General features: G+C 37.0%; 1 pseudogene; it reads right to left on the bottom strand.

Moving 5' to 3' along the window:
* Positions 1-2,124: 2,124 nt before the first annotated feature.
* LOC110272470 (probable pre-mRNA-splicing factor ATP-dependent RNA helicase DEAH5) lies at positions 2,125-4,637 on the bottom strand (annotated as a pseudogene).
* Positions 4,638-12,657: the final 8,020 nt, after the last annotated feature.

The raw sequence follows: 12,657 nt of genomic DNA on the forward strand, positions 1-12,657 counted from the left end.
ATACTTCTTAGTTTATCTTTTTAGTATTATTTTAATTATATATTTCTCAATTTTTTTTCTATTTTTTTAAAAATTGTTTTTATTTTTCTTTTCCTTCTTATTATTTTTTTTATTTGATATCCAACGCCAAAAGTAAGTAGCAAAATTATAGAACATGTTGTATAATTTGTTAAGCACTAAAGCACTAAACGTAACAAGTAGCATACACACCCTTGAACTAAGAATTTTTTTCATTTTATTGTAAATAAAATGTTCCATGTCTTGTCATATGCATCCATGTTTCAAATCTTAGTTTCTCTCCAATTTTTTATTCTAGATTCGATCACAAGAGTCAGATCCCACCCATCACTATTCATATACACATCAACGTCATGACCAAATTTAGTTCATTAATATCAACATATAGTGATAAATGTATCATGATTACTTTCATGATCAATAATTACATGTTTTTTGTCGTTGATGATTGATACACTACTTGTGCTTATTATTCATTTCGGTTTCTCTAATTCTCTTCCATGCTTAATTGGTCTTTCTATATGAGGCTCATTAATTTAGATATGCGAGTCATTTTTTTTTTTGGTGACTAAATAGAAAAGAAAGAAAAAAGAGATAAAACCAAATTAATTGGCTAGGGTCATATCTAAATCTATTAGATGTTGAAGCTCACTCCATGGTTGGCTCCAATTCGAGTGAATGTCCGCGACAGAAGCAGCTGCTTTAGCCATACAATCTGCAACACTATTTGCAGTCCTCTGAATTAAAAGAATAGAGACTCTCCAATTCCAATTCATAACCTCCTGAATATGCTTTGCCAAATCCCATTCCGGAATATCCTTACTAAGCATTCTTTGGTTTACCAAGAAAAGAGCTTCTAAACAGTCTGTTTCACAAATAACCTCACGAAATCCACTCTCCCAAGCAAGAAGTAAACCTCTCCAAATTGCATACAATTAAGCAAAAAGAACACTGCACACTTCGACTTTTCCAGTGCAACCTTTCAACCAACATCCATCAGGATTGCGAATAATACAACCAAAACCAGCATAGCCAGAAGGAGCAAACCAACTAGCATCACAATTCAATTTAACAGAATGAACTGGAGGTGGAACCCAATGCAAACAAAGTGAAGGAGGAGACAGAGATTGATGCATAGCAAAAATAGTGTGAAACTCCCTTACTGAACTACGAATCAAACTCACCACTTTACTAGCACTCCATGAATCATCTATATTAAATAAGTCATGATTTTCTGCTTCTCCAAATCCACCAGATAGTCGAAAAGAAAAGAAAAGCATCTCCACTCCTTGCACCTCTGTAGAGCCAATCATGTAAATTCGAGTTATCTGAATACAAGCCTAAAAGGGTCCAGACCTCCTTGGCACTAGGGCACTCCCGAAGACAATGAAGAATGGATTCAGAACCATTCTGACACTGATGACAGGTGCTAGATAAAGCTAAACCACGACCCAAACGAAACTCTGCTGTAGGAATAGCATTATGGAGACTGAGCCAAATCAAGAACTTATACTTCTCAGGAATATGCAGACGCCATACCCACAACCAATTATCATGCTCATTCACCCAAACATAATTTACAACTTAGACTTTGATTTAGGAACCCATAAAATTTACAACTTAGTAAATCTGCCTATGTACATCATTTACAGTTAATACAAATTAAGGGTCAAAATTTACACCTGCATCATCATATAATGTAGTGTAAACACTAAGCAATACATTGCATCAAGAGGAAGAAGATGGATTGAATATCAAGCACCATGAATTTGGCTCATGAGCTCATGATATCTGTCATAAAGTGGTTCAATCCGCTCTTGACGCTTTGGCTTGCTCATCTTTGTAGGATCTGATACTTTGAAGAATCTTGGGGCCAATTCAACAAGCCATTTAGGATCTATCACTATGACCTCACGCATATATTCCTTAGTAGTCATAACAAGTTCATGGTAGATGACCCAACCAGGTTGTCTCTGGAACAAAGCTGAACTTGGATGGATATATACAGCCACAGGCTGGTTCTCAACAAGGGTTCTGTAGCCTTCCTGGGGATCCGTCCTTGCTGCATGGAAAAAGAATCCTGCTGTGATCGCCTTTCTGATCTTGGTAAAAAATTTTCCAACACTTGCAACATCCAATTTATACTTGCATATCAGAGATGATGATTCAGATTTCAGAACCTAATTCAATCTGGCCAGCAAATTATATGCAGAGGACCAATGACAAGATTTATTCTACAATTCACAGCAGAATATATTACCAAGAAGCCCAATTCTAAAACATTTCACTAAAATACAAAACAGTATATCTGCAGAAACATTGAGAGCCTTCCTACAAAATTACAATTAAGAAAACAAACAAACAAGCAAACAAGTAAACAAAGCAGCTAAAATATTTAGTAGCAGTAAATAGATATCTTACTTATCCATGATGAGAAGCTGTTTCCTGACATCCTGTGCTCTCCTCAATGATTGAGATTGAACAAAGTTCTCAAAACACCATGGTCCCGAAAATTTCTTGGCTTTCCAAGCCTCATAAACAGCAAGCAGTGTGAGATGGTCACCTTCAGGCTGGAAAAACTTTGCCCTCTTCTGATCTGCTTGGGCATGCTTTTCCCTAGGCCTGTAAAAAATATTGCCAGTCTGAATCATGGAAATTATCGTCAATATCTCATCACTACATCCAAGGTCCACACTGGCAAGTAACATGTTAGACAATGGCGGATCCAAGGGAAATTCTGCCATTTTCCTCCCCAATTTGGTTAAAAGGCCCTCTTCATCCAATGCTCCAAGACTATAGAGCTGTTCCATTGCTGAAATAATAGCTTGGGATGATGGTGGATCCATAATCAAAGGACAGAAGATCATTTATTCCCATAGCTTTCATGTTGAGAGTAGTCATTGCAAGATTTATCCTTTGAATCTCAGGAATCGTAGTGGGAGGCATCTCATTCCTATATGCGCTCTCGGTATATAGGCGATAGCATTTGCGCCCTGCACGTCCAGCTCTTTGTTTGGCTGAAGCTTGTGATATCGGAGTTATCACCAATGAATCAAGTCCTTGTTTTGGGTTATAAACATTTTGCTTTGCAAACCCAGGATCAATAACGTAAAATATCCCATCAAGAGTCAAAGAAGCCTCAGCAATGTTAGTTGCCACAACCACTTTCCTTTTCCATCAAGTCCTTGTTTGGCTGAAGGGCACTATAAACAGGTAATATTATCAGTTCTGGAACATTCTTACCTAATCCCTTCATTCTTTCATAGAGAGATTGACAAGCAAAATCAATCTCCTCTTAGCCAGTCAAGAAGAGAAGAATGGCTCCTTCAGGTTCTGTCAAGTGGATCTGTAGGACAGTGATTAAAGCTGCATGTAAGTAATCACTTTCTGGCTGCTTACTATAAAGAATCTCCACAGGGAAAGTTCTCCCAGGTATAGTAAATATGTTACAGTTAAAGAAATATCCTGAGAACTTCTCTGCATCCAGAGTGGCAGATGTGACAATCAATCGCAACTCAGGTCTACGCTGAACTAGCTGCTTAAGCAGTCCAAAAAGAACATCAGTATTAATGGTCCTTTCATGGGCTTCATCAAGCATTATGACAGAATACTGTGACAGATTCTCATCAGCCAGTATTTCCCTAAGAAGCATACCTTCGGTCATGTACTTGATTACAGTATCTGGTCCCGTAGAATATTCAAACCTAATGGCATAACCAACTTCCTCTCCCAATCGACATCCAAACTCTTCTGCCACTCTCTTTGCAACTGAAGTTGCAGCCACCCTACGAGGTTGAGTGCATCCAATTTTACCTCTTGTGGTGTAACCTGCTTCAGCAAGATACTGTGTGATCTGAGTAGTTTTGCCTGAACCTGTTTCACCAATTACCACCAACACCTGATTATCATGGACAGCCTGAATCAATTCTTTTTTTTAACTTGTAAATTGGGAGACTCTGCCTCTGTTCTTGAATAGAAAGCTTTGACCTTTGCCCAAAAGTAATGGTCTTCCCATAAGCATCCTTCTTCCATTCTGGCATATCATAGGCTGACAAACCAACACCCGTAAGCTCCTGAGCAAGATGCCTTTCACCAGACTCTGGCATAGGGTCTTCCCAAGGACGATTGAGATCCTTTGGAATAGAATCAAGCATGGTGCGCTGCTGCTGTTCTCGTACTTCTCTACGCTCCTTTATAAGTGCAGACTGGAGGGCAGCAGCACGACCAAGAGAACCCTCTGGATTTTTGACATCCCCTTATGCAATTCCGATAACAATGCACCAGACTGTCCAAACTCCAAAGAGAATAACTTCAATATATACGTGTAACTTGAACCAAAAATACCTTGGACCACAAGTCTTCAAGATACTTAGTCATGTGCACTCTTCACTAATACCCGAGAATCCAAGATACTTTCCAGTTCTAATATCTGACCCTCACAATCCACAGCAGAGGACGTACTACATAGTGAGTCAACATCAAGAAATTACTAGATAGTCAAGGATACGAACAAGTTACCTTTTTTACCTACTGGCGATGCTGTTATGATAGAATTCCTTCACAGAACAGGCAATAAAGAGTAACAAAAAACATGTATGATGAAGGAAATACAACTCACCTTCATTACTTTTGCATAGGGATGATTATTCATCAATAATCATCAAGCCTATTGATTATATCTTCAAGAAAGCCTTTCTTAGGTATAAGACATCAAATATTACTGTTATAATAACCATAGAGCTAGGTCGAGAGTATTCATGAGTTTATCATCAGAAAAATTAATCAAACCAATTGTTTGTAAAACATGTCATTGAATGTGAAATTCATAGACTAAAAATAATAACAATAAATGAAAATGAAATCAAACATGATTGAAGGAACACAAACAAAAGTAGCATTGTAACTATAGTATTAGGAGCATGTGATAAGAACATATCTCATTTTCACTAATTATGGAATTGCCTGCTGCTTACAGTATGGTTAAGAAAGCCGGAGGGCTTTGTATTGCCGATGAAGTTCAGGCCGGCTTCGCCATTTCTGGGGATTTGAGTCTCATGGTGTTGTTCCTAACATCCATATTGATGAATTGAGAATAAAACATAGATTTCATCATTATAAATGACTTGTCAGGGCATTGGAAACGGCATTCCCTTTGGGGATGTTGTAACTACTCCAGAGATCGCTGAGTTCTGAAAGTAATAGAGAAAGAGAATGCTCTTCTTGTTGGATAGGTTAGTTTAGTTGTATAGGTTAGTATTTCTTTATTTTCATTCTATTGATCAATTTACATTCTAAGGATTGATTCACTAAAAAATAAGAATGATTCTAAATGAAACAATATTATTTGCTTAATTATTAGGCATTGATGGAAATTGGAAACACTGAATAAGTTCAATTTACCAATATGCAACGATAACTAGCAATAGGTACGAGAACAGATCACAGGCATACAAATCACTACAAATTGGGGTTGAATAAGAAGGAATATATTCATAAACCAACCAACAAAATCACGAGGATAATATTTCAACCAACAAAGTTCCAACATCTAATTTAAAAAAGAAAATAAGATAATTCCTAAAGCTTTTCTCTACGGTAATGTTACTGTTATGTCGTCTTCTGCAAGCTCATGTTCTCCAATGCCAAATTTGGTGCCTCTAAGATTGCATTGGCCACAAGATGTCCATTCTTAATCTTGACAGGACTAAACTCAGAGAGAAGGTCCAAGCATTGTGCTTCCCATACCCCATGAGGCAGAGAACGAGACAAAGAATGAAGCAGGGAGTGAGCCTTACAATACCCTAAAAGAAATTGTTCAGTGACATCACTCGGATCATAATTAGCTAAAGGCCCATCTGTCGACATACAAGCTGAACCCTGTATCATCTCAATCAAACAATTTAACAAATCAAGATTGACATCAATCAATTGTATTAAGAAAGATCAACTGAAAAGCTAGATGATTATACATACAGGCACATCATATTGGGGACGACGAAACTTCCTGGTCAAGTGGGGAAACTCATTGCGAATCTCATTTTCTATAACAGCTAAGTATTGTCCGGACAAGTCAATCGTGCCAGATGCCTGCTTAGACTCACGCCTCAGTTCATAGTTCCAATAAAAAGCATCCTTTAAGGCGTCCTTGGCAAGGCGATAGCCATGGATGCGTATATTTGATCAAAAACTTTTAAATCAATTTGTGAATTTTGTGTTTCTTGAAAAAGATCAGAGTTGGTGAAAATTGCAAGAACAGAAATCACATAGAACTCTTCTTTTTTTTAATGTGTAGCATAATTAAATATAAAGTGTTTTTTTGATACACAAATTTTTAATATTTAATGATTAAGTAAGACGTGTTCATGACCTTAAATTCTAGTCAATTTTTATATTTGGAAAAGTCTAGGGGTCAGCAATTTTATTACATTTTGACCAGCATGTAATCAGTAGAAAAAGGTGAGCCATTGCATGAAATCTCACATCAATCTTACACCATCAAATCATCATTGATGGTTAGTTGATGGCTACCAATCACAAATATTGCTAGCCCCTAGCATTGCTCTTTATATTTTTGTAAGCAAAATTGAATTTATCTTTTTTGAAGTAAATAGATTTATAGAGAAAAATAACTACTCTTAGATTATAAACTTTTATTTGAGTGTTTTAAAAATAATTTAGGACTTGTTTGGGTGAATTTCTAAGAAAATATCTTTTTCGAGTTATTTTTTTTAAAGATTTTATGAAAAAATAAAAGTAATTTTATGTTTGACATGCAAAAATATCTTTTTATTTATCAATTATGTTTGGGTATAATAATATAAAAATATTTTTTTGTTTATTTATTACATGAAAAACATCTTTTTTTTAAGAAAAAAGATCTTTTAAGCGAAGATGTAAATTACAGTTTTTCAAAAAGATGTTTTTTTTTTAATTTTTCTAATGTTTTTACTTTTACTACTAAAAATTTGTTAAATACACTAAAAAATAAAAAAGATTTTTTTTTATTGAAAAGATTTTTTTTATTGAAAAGATCTTTTTTTACCAAGATAACGGCGCCTAAACAACTGCTTAAAGATAATAAATCACATTTTTACTTTACAAATCTCATTTTAGAGAAGTCAAATTAAGCAAACTTAATACTGTGTCTAATAAAATTGTGTGTGAGAGAGAGAGAAATTCATGCTAAAGAGGTCATGCTATAGCCATTGTTTTGCTTTATCAATAACATGTTAACTTTCCTGAGGTAATCACTGGTTTGAGTTTAATAACTATAATTACTTGGAAGTATTGTGCTTGCTTTGGAGGAAGTTGATGAGGACCTTTGAGTGCAATGTCTACATTGTCACTCTTCATCAACTCTCCTGCAACCTCACCAGGTGTTGCATTAACCTTGTCCATCAAACCTTGTATGTCATCAAACATAGGATGATGATGGTTCTGAATTCTTAGGTAGTTAGAAGCCAGTGTCTTGAAAACAGTGAAAGAGCAATATGACATGTGAATGTGCAAGTCCATTCTACCAGGTCTCAACAATGCAGGGTCAAGACGTTCTTTGTGATTTGTTGTGCATATCACTATTCTTTCTTCTCCTCAACTTTACCACAATCCATCAATGAAATTTAGTAGCTCCGACAGAGTAACCTTAATTACAACAAACATATATGGTAACTCAATTTGACTATGGTCTATGTACAAGATATTTTTATTCAAGTCATTAATTTTGACTATAAGATATATCTCTAATTTTTTTTATTTTTTTATTTATTTCTAAATTTTCAATTTTTAAATTTGACTGGTCAAACATAATACAACTTCTATGATATTCTAATAACTTGATCAACTCTTTATTTATTTTTTATGAAACTTTCATCTTTTATCATTTGTTTTTAACTTGAATAAGTAATAACTTTATCATTTATGAACACTCTAATAATTTCTAATTAAAAATTTTAATTCAACATTCATCAACTTAGTTATTATAATCGATAAGCTTAGTTTAATTTTCAACAATTCATTATCTCTTTCACAATATAATTATTATTAAGTTGATAATTATTTTGATATAATATATTTTTCTAGCTGTTATATAGGCTATTTTACTTATATACACACAAAAATTAATCATTAAATTAATTATTTGTATAAAATACATGTTAGAATATAAAATATACGTTAAAAAAATTCAACAATATATGTATTTATAAAATATTACATAGTAAATATTTTTGGTGTACACATATATAACATTTTTTTTACTAATATAAAGGTATAGTTGAGAGTAATGGTTAAAAAGAAAAAACGTAAATGTTTGATTGGAAATTTTTTGTTTCTTTCATATTATCAAAACAATATTAATTTTTTTCAATAAATTCTGAAACTATAAAATAATATGATATACATCGAGAAATTTGTATGATATACATGATATGCTTGATTTGAATTTATATATGTAACGAAAATAGAACACAATTTGAATTTGCAGGTTACTTGTCGAAGAGGCTATATGATCTTGACACATCCAAATATGGGAACAAGAAAAGAGTGGAAGTCATTCAAACAGAGTGGAGTAAAGGTCGTATCCGACATCGTCATCAACCACAGTATGCCGAAGAGATTCGACAGTAATGAAAATAACATATTTAAAGGCGACACCCCAGATAGTCGTTTAGACTGTAGTGTAGTCGAAATTTGTAGAGATGATTCTGAATTTCATAACACAGGTACAATTTTCTAAGAATAAAAAATATAATTATTCATGTATGTTATTATTGTATTTCGAGTAAAATATAATATAACATATATCTATTATTAAAAGGTGAATAGTTAAATAGAAATTTACATCTCATCACTTAACATAAATCGATCACATAATATATAATGTCGTAAAGTTTATGGTGTCTATGATCATAGTAACTACTAACTATAGTGGCACTAATACAAGTATAGTTAAAATTTAAGTTATATTCGTTTTACACTTTTCTTTTGTTACTCATAATTATATATTTAAATATACAAATATTATTTATATATTAAAACTAATCAGGTTAAAAGACCCAATCCAGGAGATTAGGCCTCGCCGTTCATCCAACCTCTACAAGGAGGTCGGAACCAACACCAATATACAGTTAGCACTCATCTAAGTGAGTAACTGCATCTCAGAATCTCTCACACTCTTCTAGAAGAGATATCTCAACTAACCCGAAGGTAAAAGAACGATTATCCAGCATCAGAAGTGGAACTATTTCAGCGGTGATTATTGGTTCCTTCCTTATAAATGCACTGACACACTCAGGTAAACTTAAGTCCAATACTCTAAAACCTGCTTATCCCCTTGCTAACTTAGGCATCGGAGTGTTTTTGCAGTTACCACCCCTCATTTTTTCAAATGCACAACTCAGACGGCGGCTCCCAGACATAGGACAAGTCGGAGACCTCCTCCCTCCAACGCTTAGGCCTTCCATTCAAGCCCAATCATTCGGTTCTAGGTAAACCCCTGAACATTGGCGCCGTTGCCATGGACCTGGAAGATCACCGCACGATGGCGGACGACCAACATGAAGACGGACACACTGCATTTGAGTCTGATCCAGAGCATCAGGACGCGGTCAACAACGACCAAAAGATAATATCTCTACAAGGAACGGAAGGACTACACGGTGAAGGCCCCCCGAATACCCAAGGACCGAAAAGAATCTCCTCCGAGGTTCATCAGCCCAAAAAAGATGGGCAATCTCACTCTACCGACCTAATGGGACTATTACATGGCCACCAAGGTCGACTCGAGCAACTAGAACAAGAGCTGGAACGACAGCGTGAAGCAGAGCTAAGCCAAAGGAGAGAGATTGAGTGATGAAGAGAGCTTGAAGAAAAGCTGGAATCCAACATCCGAAATAAGGATTCCCGCAAATATCCAGAAGACACCCCATTAAGAGAAGAAGACCCATTTATTGAGGATATCATAAGGACTAAAGTTTCCAGAAAATTTAAGAGCCCTAACATGGATCTGTATGACGGGACGACTGACCCAAAGCATCACCTCAGTAACTTTAAAAGTCGGATGAACTTAGCCAACGCATTGGACGCTACTCGCTGCAAGGCCTTTCCGACGACATTGACAAAGGCGGCCATGAAGTGGTTTGATAGCCTTCCCCCCAGGTCGATCACCAGCTTTGACGACCTCTCACGTAAGTTCCTCACGCGCTTCTCAATCCAGAGGACAAAGTCAAGCATGCACCTAGCCTACTATGAATGAAACAGGAGGTTGGAGAACTCCTAAGAGAATACATGGAAAGATTCAACAAGGCGTGCTTGGAAATTCAAGACTTGCCTACTGAAGCAGTGATAATGGGTCTCGTTAATGGACTTCGAGAAAGACCCTTCTCCCAGTCCATCTCAAAGAGACACCTGACTTCCTTGAGTGATGTACAAGAACGAGCTGAGAAGTACATCAATATGGAGGAAAACGCCAGGTTACGAGAATCGAGCTGGCGGCTAGGGCACCCCCACCAATCAAAAGAAAAGAAGAGGGAACCCAAGAAATAGGAAGAAGTCGGATCTGAAAGGCCTAGAAGATATCAGTCTTACACTCGTCTACGAGTTTTCCTAATCGACGTATACAGGAAAATTTGTCACACTGAAAAGCTTCCTCCTCACGACCCATCAAGAACAAAGGGGAGGAGCCGTAATGAATACTGTGAATATCACAAGCTGTATGGACATTCCACTAATGATTGCTATGACCTAAAAAATATGATAGAAAAGATGGCTAGGGAAGATCGGATAGACAGATATCTCATGGAAAGGTCGGACAATCATGGAAAAAGAAAAAGAGATGAAGAAGGTCACGAACAAAGAAGCCCGCCCCCGCAGACCCCAGAGCGACATATCCATATGATATCGGGAGGATTTACGGGAGGAGGATTGACCAAATCATCTCGAAAAAGGCATTTGAAGAAAATCTACCAAGCTGAAAATGAAGGGTCCGACCTCCCAACTATCTTTTTCACCAAGGAGGACGGGCAAGGTATTGTGTCTGGGCACTACGACCCGGTAGTAATCACTATGATTCTCGTCAACGCTCATTTACATAGAACCCTGGTAGATCAAGGGAGCTCGGCTGACATCTTATTCAAATCAGCATTTGATAAATTGGGATTGGACGAAAAGGAGTTGAGAGCATATCCTGATACTCTCTTCGGACTAGGGGACACTTCCATTAAGTCACGGGATGAAATCCAAGACCTTAAGCATCGACTTCATTGTCGTCGATGTAGCTTCTGCCTACAATGCCCTGATAGGCAGAACAACCCTAAATCAGCTTGAAGCAATGGTTTCTACCCCTATATTTGCATGAAGTTTCCAATGCCGAAAGGAATTACTACCATCAGAGGAGATCAGAAGCTGACGAAAAAGTGTTACAATGAAAGCCTAAACCTAAAAGGTAAAGGCAAAGAAGTCAATACCATTGAGCTCGGAGGGATCCGAGTTAAGGAAGAACTACGACCATAGCCCAAAAAAAAGACTGAAGAGATACAGATCGGGCAAGAGATCGAGAAGAACACCAACATATGAGCCAATTTAACAAAAGATCTGAAGTAGAAATTGGTGCAACTCTTACAAGAAAATTCTGATCACTTCTCCTGGAAAGCTTCCGACATGCTTGGGATAGACCCCGAACTCATGTCACATAGGTTGGCTGTCCACCCAGGATCTCGACCTGTTCGACAAAGAAGACGGAAGCTAGGACCTAAACGAGTTCAAGTGGTCGAAGAGCAAGTGCAAGCCTTGCTAGAGGCAAGCTTTATCAGAGAAGTCAAGTATCGGGTCTGGCTAGCAAATGTGGTGTTGATCAAGAAACAGAATGGCAAATGGTGGATGTATGTTGACTACACCGACCTTAACAAGGCGTGTTCAAAAGACCCATACCATCTACCTGATATTGATACCCTAGTAGATTCCAACTCGGGATATCAATACATGTCATTCCTGGATGCTTACTCGGGATATAATCAAATCTCGATGTACAAGTCGAACCAAGAGAAGGCATCATTCATCACGCCTAGAGCGAATTACTGCTACATAGTCATGCCATTTGGATTAAAAAATGCAGGGGCCACATATCAAAGGCTGATGAATAAGGTGTTTGCACCTCATCTGGGAGAATTAATGGAGGTATATGTAGATGACATGCTGGTGAAAACCAAGGATGATGCTAGCCTCTTGAACGATCTCTCGCAAGTCTTCAACACCATAAGATTGCATGGGATGAGATTAAATCCCGATAAGTGCACCTTTGCAGTAGAGGCTAGAAAATTTCTAGGTTTCATGCTAACACAAAGGGGATTGAAGCTAACCCTGATAAGTGTAGAGTAGTCGTAGAAATGAAGAGCCTGACCTGTTTAAAGGAAGTGCAGCAGCTGAATTGTCAACTTGCAGCCCTATCCAAGTTCTTGGCAAGATCGACATTAAGATCCTTACCACTTTTTGTCCTACTAAGAAAAGGATGCCAGTTCGAATGGACTTCTAAATGTGAAGAAGCTTTTCAGGAGTTCAAAAGGTTTCTGAGCCAACCTCCCATTCTTACCTGGCCAAAAGCAGGGGAAAAACTCGTGTTATATATAGCTGTCGCTGAGAAGGCCG

Source organism: Arachis duranensis, chromosome 6 (genome assembly GCF_000817695.3).
Source record: "Arachis duranensis cultivar V14167 chromosome 6, aradu.V14167.gnm2.J7QH, whole genome shotgun sequence".
Lineage (NCBI taxonomy): Eukaryota > Viridiplantae > Streptophyta > Magnoliopsida > Fabales > Fabaceae > Arachis > Arachis duranensis.